General features: G+C 41.8%; 1 long non-coding RNA gene across 1 annotated transcript in view; it reads left to right on the forward strand.

The window, feature by feature from the left end:
* The first annotated feature begins 5,160 nt into the window (after positions 1-5,160).
* Positions 5,161-12,715, forward strand: part of LOC122794427 — a 489,792-nt gene continuing 482,237 nt past the window's right edge. Inside the window, exon 1 of the long non-coding RNA XR_006363643.1 lies at positions 5,161-5,241. This is a non-coding gene — a long non-coding RNA (uncharacterized LOC122794427). The remainder of the gene's footprint in view (positions 5,242-12,715) is intronic.

The raw sequence follows: 12,715 nt of genomic DNA on the forward strand, positions 1-12,715 counted from the left end.
AGGTACAACAAAGATCTTACCTGTCACTCTACCATAGATTGGATATTAGTATACCACCTCACCAGCTATCCCTCTTCTGGCACACTGTCCACTTCTCTAAGTGACCATCTGCCAGCATTTCCCTCTGAAACCAACTCCCAACAACTAAGTGTACATACTGTAGAATCACTTAGAAACATAAATAACTTTAGTCAGCAAAATTCAGTGACCTGCTACAAAAAAATAACTGGACTCCCCTTAAAATACTGCTACTCAGTAATGCTGTACTATACTTTAACAATACCTTCCTACACATACTCAATAACCTGGCCCCCATTCACATGAAAATAACCAAAAACATATATTCCATGGCTTACCAAGGAATGTAAGCACCTGATGAAACAAAGACACCAAGCCTGGGAAACCTGGAAACAACAAAAGTGAACAAAATCACATCAGATTCAAAACCCTAAGCAACAAAGACACAAAACTAATTAATAAAGACAAGACATCCTAAAATTCACACTTTCAACTCCAGCATAAAAGCAACCTTAATACATTTTGACACTCATTATCTGCTCTACTTAACCCTGGGACAAGCAAGGAACAGACCCCATCACATAATAACCGGCCATCATAAACAGCCAAAAACTTTAACAAGCATTTCATAAAATCAATAGCAGACCTGCTAACACCCCCAACACTACACTCCCCACCCATCAACCAATCTAGACACCGGTCTTATCCCATCAGCTACTACCTTGTCAGTAATACACCCCGTAATCAATGCAATGACAAACAATCTCCCCAAACACCTTCTCTGTTCTGTAACATCTCCTAAAGCTTCTGTCCACTCTACAATGCCCCATATCTTTTTTTCAAACCCCCCTCACTGTTCTCTTCCCCTCACTATTGTCTTTCATCTACTATTTTACACACTTGAACGTCTCCAAGTCTTACTGTTGGATGACTGTCTCCAAGTCCTGACAAGATGACTCAAGGAAGGGGTCTTAGACATGGAAGCATATTTTATACTTTGTACAATAGACTCAAACTACATCAAAATATTACAGTACATTTATGTAATATCTTTGTCCATCTTTTTGACTCCTTTACCATGAATATGTGATAAAATGTCTATAATATTCTATATAATTGCCTATATATGTAGTATCTATTATAATACATTATATGTTGTATTATTCATGTATACTGTTGCATATGTAACCACAATGTTTGTCTATTCTACTGTATATGGAGCTTTTCACCCTGGGCCTCCAGTGAAAACAGGTTCTGTAGACCCAGGTGGACTACCCTGTTAAACAGATGTCAAATAAATAAATAAATAAACACCCTGACCTCATGTAGAAGATGAGAAAAAGGGAGTTGATGATGATGCTAATACATAAGCAGTGTAGAAGTGTTTCACATAGGTCAGGTAACCTGACTTATTGCGGGAGATTGTATTAGATGCACAGCCACTATGTTAGACAGACTTATGTAATGTTGTTGTAATGCTTTGCATATTTAATATTATATTTGTACTCATCTATATTGTAAATTACTTATCTGTCTACTATTACTTGGTACTTCTCTTGTATCCAAAAAAAAAAAAACCTGCTCTTTTCACCGTCAATTCTCTCTCCTCCTAAAAAACTACCTTTAATATTCTGTCATCCAACAAGACCAATATAGAACTGGTATCCCACACCAATCTACTAGGTATGATTATAGATGACCACCTGAAATTTGATCTCCACCTGCAGCAAGCTATAAAGAAGACACACAAAATGCTAGTCTGACTCTGTACAGTAAAACACTACCTTACTGTCTCTGCTAGACAGAATAGAGACACTTCTTTTCTAGTCAAAGTCCTGTTATATTCCTGTCCAGTCCTAACCAATCTCAACTCCTCTGTATCTGCCAAACTATAACAATGCTACAATAAAGTAGCCAAATTCACAACCAACAATATAAGTCACATCTCTGTCTCTCTGTAAAACAACTAAACTGGCTCAAACTAAATAATTATTTATTGTACTCAAAATTAATTGCAACCTTCAAACTACTTTATAAGCACGAAACATTTTCCATCGCTTCACTGCATCATTCAACCTTACACTAATAAGAGGCCTCTACAATCCACTGATAAGTCATTACTTTCCATTGCCAAATCAAATAATAATGCAGGGTACTTTGGGAGAAATTATCTGGAGAGGGAAAGGTAATAGAGGGGGATGAGGCCAAGAAGACATTTGGATTGCAGAATGGTGACTGTCTTCCCTACCAGGAATTGATATCAGAGTATAGGCAAAGAGAAATGGATAGGGGAATTCTAAGTGAAAGACCTGCTCTGGTAGAGTTTTCAGTTGAATCTAGAATAGAAGCTGCTGTTAAAAGGGATCATTAGTGGAGCCGTGGTGGTGCAGCAGTAGCGTTGTCCTCACAGCGAGAGGTTCTCCAGTTCGATTCTCAGCTGGAGTGCCTTCTGTGTGGAGTCTGTGTGTCCTCCCTGAGATCGATTGAACCTTAAAAGACATGCAGGTAGGTTCGCGAGTGTAATGTGCCTTCTATGAAGGTTGGGCAACTTGACACTGTAAAAATCCACTGCCAATCATAAGTGGACAGGTGATCCGCTGTGGCGAACCCTAACTGGGAAAAGCCAAAAGTCCTTTTTTTTAGTAGAGCATATAAAATGTTGCATGATAACCGTAAGAATCAGTCAGAGAAGGTTAGAAAAGATTGGGAAGGAAAACCTGAAAAAAGCTGTTTACAAGGGAACAATGGGAGGACTTATGTATGGCTCCCAAGTATGCAACAAAGTCCTAAAGGTTGAGGATGTATGATTGGAAATGTTTTCAGATGTATTTTTTAAACCCCAGGCAGACTTCAAATACTTTTCCTCAGGTAGATATCAAATATTACAGGTGTGATGGGGAAGAAATAGGTAACTAGGAACATGTTTTGGAAGTGTAATGAGTTGGCAGATTTTAAAAATTCCCTAGAGAGCACAAATAAATATTGGGTAAGCAAATGGCTGTAACTAAGGAAATGATTCATCTGAGCTGGGACATAGGATCTCAATTGCCTAGACATGGTAAGGCAGTATTAAGTTTGTGTTCACTGCCAACAAAGCAATTACTAGAACAAGTCTAAACCAACTGTATTTGAAGCACTGAATAATAAAAAACAGATAAAATAACTGGCATAGGGATTTTTAGAAAAGGGAAGAAGCAAGTTACATAGAAATTAATGGAAATTGTGGAAACAGTACATGCAGAATAATGTTTAGGAGGAGGAGTGAGGTTTAAGGGAAGGAAGGAATTTAACAATTTGTTTAATGCTGGACCTATGACAATTATAAAGAAAGAAAAGTTATGTGTTTTCTTTTCTGTTAATATTTGTTTGCCTCTGTCTTGAGTTATAGTTTAATAAAGGTATTTAAAATGGTAGAAAAAATAGTATAGGATGCATCCTGTTTTCACACTGCATCGCTAATAGCCAGAATACCATCCCACTCTGCTTAAGAACATTCTGCAACCTGAAAGACTTTAAATACCAATGAAGCAACACCTTATAGATAAATGGCTCTGCACCTGCACCACCCCTGGTTAAACTGGTACTAATATAGCTGCATGAGTCTGTGTCTTAACTCAGCAGCACAGAATGTAATTTACTATTATCACAGCTACACCCTCCTCTGTCATCTCATGTCCTTCATCTTCCTTGTCCCTACTTCCTCTAACTCTATCTCATCTTCCTATGTCCTACATTTTGAACGAGTCTTTATAGTAGCAAATATTCTCATAGAAAACATGACGGTTTATGCACACTGATGAAACCGAACTGCATGTACCTCACTGTATTAAAATATTCATATTCAACCCGTGTAACCGTTAGTTTTAATCACAACTGTTTGCAAATGACATAATCAGTTTCAAGGGTGTCTGAATAATGGATCTGTTGCTCATAAATGAAACTGGCTGTAACTGATGAAACAGTGCATATGATGTCCACGAAATGTGTATAATGGAGGTTTTTCTCCCTAGGCCTCCACTGAAAAAGGGCATTGCACAGCTGGACTTTCCCATTAGACAAATGCCAATAAATAAATAAATATGTGCTTTTCCAAGCCTGAGGCTGAAGATCCCCTGTCTAGATCATTGCTATACCCTGGTCAACAAGTGGTAAATAAAATAAAATAAAAGAAAGAAAGAAATGCATACATATATAAACTAACAAACCTTGTGATATTTTTGAAAATAAACAGAAGGAATAGCCAGCTCTCAGAGTGTAGAAAGAGAAATCCCTCACTACAGCACAGATGACCTGTGTTTGGCTAACAGCTTGGGGAAAGATGTGATGGAAGTGACAGATAGGTTTGATCATCTCAGGGTAGGCAGAGCAAGCCAGGAGCTGCCACTGTCCCTCAGAGAAGGGCAGTAATGCAAATGCTTAGCCTAGAGGTGGGCATTAGGCTCACCAAGCAAGTGCGTGATGGCAGCCTTAAATGCAAATATCAGGAAGCATTTACACACATGGAAAAGGCATTGTGTACCTCGTCAGTGATGTGCCTAATATGTCTCCCTCCACCTCATTGTACAGATGCCAGAGAAGACATAAAAAGCATCCTTATGGCTGCTTAAATGATGACCCCCTCCAAACAGCTCTTGCTCTGATCCCAGGTGAAATTTTCAGATAAATGGCAGTGTCCAGTTGCTTAATAGTTGTCATGCGTGGAACAAAAATCACATAGACAAAAAAATTAAACCGTACCAGCAAGACAAAAAAAATTAAACAAAAGTGGCAAGGTAATGTTTCCAGAATGAAGCAGACTGCTAAGGGATAATGTTTCAGTCATTGTGCACTTGGAAAATGTGAAAATATAATTGCTCCAGAGTGAGAAAAGCAGGAATGTAAAATATGTGAAAAAATGCTTCATGTTACATAAATATATTCCCTACCATTGTGCAGAGTAAAATTTTAATGCATTTAAAGTTTACATCTAAAGCTGTACTTTTAAGCTACCTCATCCTTTTTCATTTTATTGGTTATACTTCTTTATCCATGTTTGCTACAGTTCATTTTCCTTGCAAGTCAGCATTTTATAATTTTTATTTTATTCGGCATTTGGCATTGACAAACGACTCATGATCTTTATATTGTGTATTCCAGAGTTGTGATAAGTTGGAGAAAGAAGAGAGTTTGGAAATGCCATGAGGGTACTGCATTCTGCAGAGTGTCCAAGAGGAAGAGAGAAAGGTGAGCCACTGTTTTAAATGGTTTGATTGTTTTGTGTAGCCTTAGGATTAAGCGAAGGAACCTGAATGTTGCATTGCACTTTTCAGGCTTGGTAAATTGCATGGGTGATTCTTTCTATTAAGTTGATTACAGATAGTTTTTCTGTGCTATTTTCTTCCATTCTCACTAATGGCTGTAACATATCTTTCAAGCTAAGGCTCCTTGAGAGTTGAAAAAATTAAGGGGCAAGATTCATAAAGAACGGTAAGGCTGCCACCTCACTGTCCCCCACATACACAGATTCAAACAGGTATACACACAGACATGACCCCATATCTCTCAACCACTCCTGAATGAATAGAATATCCATGAATCTGGCTCTTGTAATTGCTGTGTCCTTGACGCAGACAAATGCAGAGTCAGTATTGAGATTCATAGTTCTTCCTGAATGAGTTAGGTTCATAGGTTCATAGGTTCATAGGTAGGTACTAGGCTATCTGCCCGAGGGCATTTATAAGTCTAGCCAGAGTCTGTCGGCTTTCGACGCCCCATTGATTAATTAACTGTTCCCCTGTCAAGCAGAGCCAATGAAGTGATCCCAGGAGTGTATTTTCTGTTACCCATCCACTCGTCAAGGTTTCTCTTGAAGAGTGTTAGTGAGGGGCTCTGCCTGATGTACTTTGGAATTTTGTTCCAAAGCATGGGGAGTCTCTGTGACAGGAATCTATCCCTCCAGCATGTTCTATTTATTGTTGTGGCAAGGTTTAGCTCACTAGAGCACGTGGCTCACAGTGACTTGGATTTCTTTAGGTGGAGCATGTCCATCAATTCTGAGTTGGACATGGCTTTGTAAGTCAGGCAGAGATCACCTCTGAGTAAGCGATATGCCACTGAGTACAGCCGGAGTTTTTTCATTCGGGCTGCATAGGACATATGTTTGAAGCCAGTAATCCTCGGTGAGGTACTTTTGTGGTCTTTCCAGCTGTTGGAAATGTCTTGTGAGGTACATCCCAAATGGGGCATTGTACTCTATAATGGGTCTACTGAGTGATGAAAAGAGGGGCACTATAACCTCTTTATTTCTAGATGCAAACCCTTTAGTAATTAGATGGGCCACATAGAAGGATTTCCTAACTACTTTGGCAATATGATTGTCAAGGGAGAGATTACTATCTACCTGGGTCCCCAGATCTCTTATTACCTCTTCTGTATTAAGGGGGCTGCTATCTCTGTGGTAATTCGTGGGTGTTTTATTTTTCCCAAATGGGATGACTATACATTTTTGGCATTTAGCTTGAGGCTATGACTTTGACACCAGGTGTTCGTCTCAGTAAGGCCCTTTAGGAAGATGTCCTTGTCAGCCAGAGTGTCAATTATGGCTCCCAGTTTGCAGTCATCGGCGAACTTGGTTACTCATAGTCCTCCTGTGTTTGCCTGTACTTCTGAGAAGTATATGCCAAACAGTAGGGGTCCCAGGACCGAGCCTTGCAGGACACCACTTGTGACTGGTTTAGAGTTGGACCTGGAGCCCGCTATTCTTACCGTGTGAGTTCTGTCTGTAAGCCAGTTGGCAACCCATCTCATGACGTAGGGGTTTATGTTCAGGCTGGTGAGTTTTTCTGTAATACCTGAGTGGGGAATGGTGTTGAAAGCTTTGGCGAGGTCAAAGTAGGCTGTGTGAACCACCTTTCCCTCATCTATGGCCTTGGTGACTGTCTCGAAGAAGTCTACCAGGCTTATAGGTTCATAGGTTCATACTAGGCTATCTGCCCTAGAGCATTTATAAGCCTAGCCAGAATGTGTTTGGCTTTCGCCACCCATTTTGAATTAATTTTGCTATGCCCTTTTTTGAGGTTAGTATACTGTGCCTCTGTCTAACAGTGACACAGAAGTGATACCCGGGGTAAACCTACAATCTCCCATCCACTCATCAAGATTCCTCTTGAAGAGAGTCAATGAGGGACTCTGCCTAACCTGGACTGGTATTTTATTCCAGAGTGAAGGGAGCCTCTGGGTTACGAATCTGTCCCTCCAGCATGTCCTATTTATTTCAGTGCTGAGGTTCAAGTCTCTCGAGTGTAGCTCGATGGGATTTGGATTTTCTGAGGTGCAGCATGTCCATTGATTCCGGGTTGGACATGGCTTTTACGTCAGGCACAGATCACCTCTGAACAGGCGGTATGCCACTGAGTAGAGCTGGAGTTTCTTTAACCGGGCAGCATATGGCATCTGTTTGAGCCCTTTGATCCTCTTGGTGAGGTACTTTTGGGGTCTTTCCAGTTGCTGCAGGTGTCTGGTAAGGTACATCCCAAAAGGGGCATTGTACTCAATTATTGGCCTGATGAGGGATGAGTAAAGAGGCACGATGACCTCCCTGATCTAGATGTGAATCCCTTCATGATTAGGTGGGTTATATAAAATTTTTTCTAACCACTTTGGCCACATGGTTGTCAAATGAGAGATTGCTATCAACTTGGGTCCCCAGGTCCCTAATTACTTCTTCTGTACTTAATGGATTGCCACCTAAGTGGTAATTTGTGGGCACTTTGTTTTTGCCAAAGGGGATGACTATACACTTTTTGGCGTTTAGCTTGAGGCCATGGCTCTGGCACCAGTTGTCTGTTTCTATGAGGCCCTTTTGGAGGATGCTTGTGTCGGCTGGACAGTCGATTATGGCGTCCAGTTTGCAGTCATCTGCGAACTTGGTCAGCCACAGTCCTTCTGTGTTGACCTGTACCTCCGAGAAATATATATACCGAACAAGAGAGGTCCCAGGACTGAGCCTTGTGGGACGCCACTTGTAACTGGTATGAAGTCTGACATGGCTCCAGCAATTCTAACCATGTGGGTTCTGTCCTTGAGCCAGTTTGCAACCCATCTAGTGACATAGGGGTTTATATTTAAGCTGGTGAACTTATCTATAATGCCCGAGTGGGATATTGTATCGAAGGCTTTTGCGAGGTCCAGGTAGGCTGTGTGGACCACCTTCCCCTCGTCAATGGCCTTGGTGACTGTTTTAAAGAAATCAACCAGGTTTAAGAGGCAGGATCTGCCCTTAACAAAGCCGAATTGGGTAGAATCCAGTGTCTGTAGGTCCCCAATATCTTTATTTATGAGGTCCATGATGATCCTTTCCATAGCTTTGCAGACCAAGCTAGTCAGGCTTATGGGGCGATAGTTTCCAGGATCCGTTGAGGCACCACCTTTGTGGAGAGGGACCACAGTTGCTGTATGCCACTCTTTGGGTACATATCCTGTGGTAAGGCTGAGATTGAAAAGTAGTTTTATGTTTGGGTTTAGCTCTTCTTGGAGTTCATGTAGGACGCAGCCCAGGACACTGTCTGGTCCCATCGATGCTGTGTTTTTTGCTTTGGAGAGGGCGGCTCTTACCTGAGGATCTGAGATGTCAGGAGGCAGCACTCTGCTGGGATAGATATTTGCCCTTTTGCTGGGGGGGGGGAGAAGTTTGCGCTGAACCTGTCAGCTAGGATGTTGGCAATGTCTGTGGGTTCGGTGTATTTTTGTCATTTTGGACTAATTCAGAGCATATCTGGGAATTACCACCCAGGTTCCTAACATAACTAAAGAAAGCCTTGTGATTATCCTTAGTGTCCTGTGCAATTTTTCTCGAAGCTGGTCTTAGACGATTTTATGAGTGCCCGTAGTTTTTTGCTAATACTGATCAGAGATGCCTTCCCTTTTTGGAATTTTGCTCTATCATTTAGTAGCTTCCTCCTTCTATTGTATAGTTTGTTTATGGCTTGGGTCCACCAGACAGGACGTCTGCCTTTGGAGGATTGGGTCTTGGTTTTATTTGGGATTGCATGATCCATGCATTCCTAAAGGTGTTCATAGAATGCGTTTATAAAGGATTCTGCGGTCTGGGCCGTATTTTCCACAGGCCCTGGGGGCTTTGAAGGATTCCACCTCAGTTTTGAGGAGTGTGAAATTTGCTTTAGAGAAGTTTTTCACTGTGGTTTTCTGGGCAGGGGGTGGTGTTGGTATGTGAATATCCAGTGAGATTAGTTTATGGTCTGATCTTACCAGTGAGGGATACACTTCTGGTCTGGAGCATAGAGTCCCCATGTTGGTGATGATCAGGTCCAGTATGTTTTCCCCTCTTGTGGGAGTGATAACAAGTTGTTCCATAGCATTTGAGTTTATAAATTCTAGGAACCTTTGGGCTAGGGTGTTGGAGCTAGAGTAATGCTCCCAGTCTATGTTTGGGTAGTTGAAGTCGCCCAATATAATGGTGTTTGGAGAGACCTTCATATTTTCCAGTGTTCTCAGGAAGGCCGAGTGGGGTTGCTGGGTTAGGGAGGGTGGTCTGTAGCAGGCTATAAACTGGAAGGTAGTTTTACCCTCTGTTAGTTGCACATGGATAGTCTCTGATGCTTCGTGCTGTGCCACCAACCTGGAGGTGTGGGTATCTTTGACGAATATTGATACTCCCCCTCGTTTTGTGGGTCGGTCCAAGTTTTGGGGCCGAAAAGCATGGTATGAGGTATAACCTGGTAGTGCTGGGGTGCTCTCGGGAGGCTTGAACCAGGTTTCTGTTACTGCACAGATATCGATGTTCTCCATGCTAAGGAGAGTTTTGAGTGCGTGCATCTTGAGGTTTAGACTTCTGGCGTTGAGTAGCATTACTCTTAGTTTCTTATCCCTTGTGATATCTATGGAGGTGGGTTTGTCTTTTGAGCCTTGCCTAAAAAAGGCACTATGGGGGTAGCAAGAGCCTTTGCCAATATCCGAAAGCCCAGGGGTAACAGGTGCAAGCCGTCCTAGCGAAGCATCGTGGCTTGTCGAGCATGTCATCCCAGGCTGACAGGCATTGGATCCCTTCTGTGTGGAGTTTGCATGTTCTCCCTGTGTTCGCGTGGGTTTCCTCCGGGTACTCCGGTTTCCTCCCACATTCCAAAGACATGCATCTGGAGCATTTCTCCCCGGGCCTCCACTGAAAACAGGCTCTGTGGAACCTAGTCGGACTTTCCCGGTCAACAAATGATAAATAAATAAAATAAATAAATAAATCCCCTTTGAAAGACACCAATACTTAAGCCAATTGTTGAAATTGATCATCTTGTCTTCCTATTGTGGCATCATTCTTGGTGAGGGTAAGATGCTACTCAAGGTCAGGGTCATAAGGGCCTGGGCCACATGCTCAGAGAGCTCCTCTATGTCTCTTTTCATGTAGTCCAGGGAGGTACGTCTCAGGTCATTCACACCAGCATGGACAATGACTGAGTCATATTTGTACTTGCCTTGGAGTGACCTGAGTGCTTGTGTTATGTGGTGGATCCTAGCGCCTGACAGGCAGCTCAGCGTGACCTTCTCCTTGTTCAGCCTCGTGAGCAGGACGTCAGTGTGCCTGACGATAGAGTCACCTATTACAAGTGTATCAGGTGTGTTGTTTAGCCTTAAGGGCTGTGACTGTTCGGCACACTGGCTTTGTGAGCTATGTGTTGCACGTGTTTTGGGGTAGCGGTTGCTTGGGTGTCTGCTTTGGAGGTCTCTGCTGCTTAGGCAGATTTTTATTTAGAGCCTCCGAGTATGTTTTTGTGTGTTTATGTGTTTGGTTTGCTGTCGTGATAGGTCTATGTGAGACTGGAATTGTACTGAGTGTGGTTTCCTTCTCCTCCTGACTGGTTACGCCAGTACTGAGTTGAGAGAGCTTAGCCTTCAGTTTGGCTATATGGATGCATCTCTCACATGTGTTGGAATTTGTTGGGAGGAGGAGAGGGTTGTCTGTGTACATGAGGCAGTTGTAACATTGCCTCAAGATTCCCATATTCACCAGCTGGACCGGAGAGAAGATTGACAACTGACCTTTGGACATGCTAGAATAGTATTGGGAATTCCTTTATAATTGAAAAAAAAAGGGCCAATGGGGAACAAGGTACTTAAGAGGACTTTGTGAGTGTGTAGTGCTTTTAATTTTTTAGTGCTGACATATAATTGCTTTAGTGAGCAAGTGCCTTTAGTGAGCAAGTGCCAGGTAACTTAAATACAATGTGTTACAGGTAACTTAAATGCAAAAATGACAAACAGTAACTTTCTTTTAAGTGAAACAAGGAAATGAGTACAGTAAGCAATGCAGATATCACTTGGGATCCACAGAAGTGCTGAAAAGCTGCGTTTTAGGTGGTATTAGCGTTTCAGGGAAATAACAAGCAAACAAACAACAAGCATACAAACAGAGCTAGATTCAGCAGGCCTGGATCTAGTCTATGCTACAGCAAACAAGGTGTACCAATTTCAGTAAGAAGCAGTTGAAATATGCAGGCACTATAAGCCTTTAACCAGAAATTCCCAGCTCAGAAGGGCAGTCCAGCCTCTCCTCCCACAAGAGTGCAGACCACGAACCTTCGTAATGTAAAATAACTGGCCTGAAGCCAAAAGTGCTTAAACCAGAACTAATACACTTTTAGAATAATAGACATTGAGCTCTCAATCAGCAGTTCCCAACTTAGAAGGATGTAAGCTACCTGTCCTGCCACCACAGTGCAGGCCACAAACCTTCCTAATGTAAAACAACTGGTCTGAAGCCCAAGTGCTTGTTCCAAAAGACTTAGAATGATAGCTACACTTTAATCAAGTTACTACCAAGCAGTAATAAATACAATTGAATACTTTAAAGAATGCCTGGATTAGTGCTGAAGTTATACAAACAAAGCTAGATTCAGCAGGCCTGGATCTAGTCTATGCTACAGCAAACAAGGTGTACCAATTTCAGTAAGAAGCAGTTCAGATATGCAGGCACTATAAGCCTTTAACCAGAAATTCCCAGCTCAGAAGGGCAGAGTCCAGCCTCTCCTCCCACAAGAGTGCAGACCACGAGCCCTTTTAATGTAAAATAACTGGCCTGAAGCCCAAGCGCTTAAACCAGAATTAATACACTTTTAGAATAACTGACACTGAGCCCTCAATCAACAGTTCCCAACTTAGAAGGATGTAAGCTACCTGTCCTGCCACTACAGTGCAGACCACAAACCTTCTTAATGTAAAACAACTGGTCTGAAGCCCAAGTGCTTAAACTAAAAGGCTTAGAATGAGTTACACCAAGAAGTAATAAATACAACTGAGTACTTTTAAGATGACGCAAAAGCAAAATAAAGTAGGAAGAAACACAAATACAGTAAAAGCAGACAATTTTTTTTTTTTTCAGAAAAGTAGCAAAACCTGTAGTAAAAACAATTCACATGCAGTGCAAGCTGGCACACTTGAGTATGTAGCAATATTAGTCCACACGCAGTTTGAAAAAATGTAATTAAATTAAAAAGGACTAAAAGCAAGTGCAGAAAGGGTTTATTAGGTAGAATGCGGTAAAGAAATGGGACTGGGGGAGTGTCCTAGATCAAATCTACAGGTACTGCAAAAGCCACCAAATTTAAACTACAACCAAGAACAGGGAGAGGGGGTGGGGAAGACAGTTTCAACAGAGCTAGATATGAGGAATCACAGTCCAAATTTTAAAACCACAAAAAGTGCAGAAAAT

This window comes from Protopterus annectens, chromosome 2.part1, assembly GCF_019279795.1.
Source record: "Protopterus annectens isolate FY-2018-M chromosome 2.part1, PAN1.0, whole genome shotgun sequence".
Taxonomy (NCBI): Eukaryota; Metazoa; Chordata; order Ceratodontiformes; family Protopteridae; genus Protopterus; species Protopterus annectens.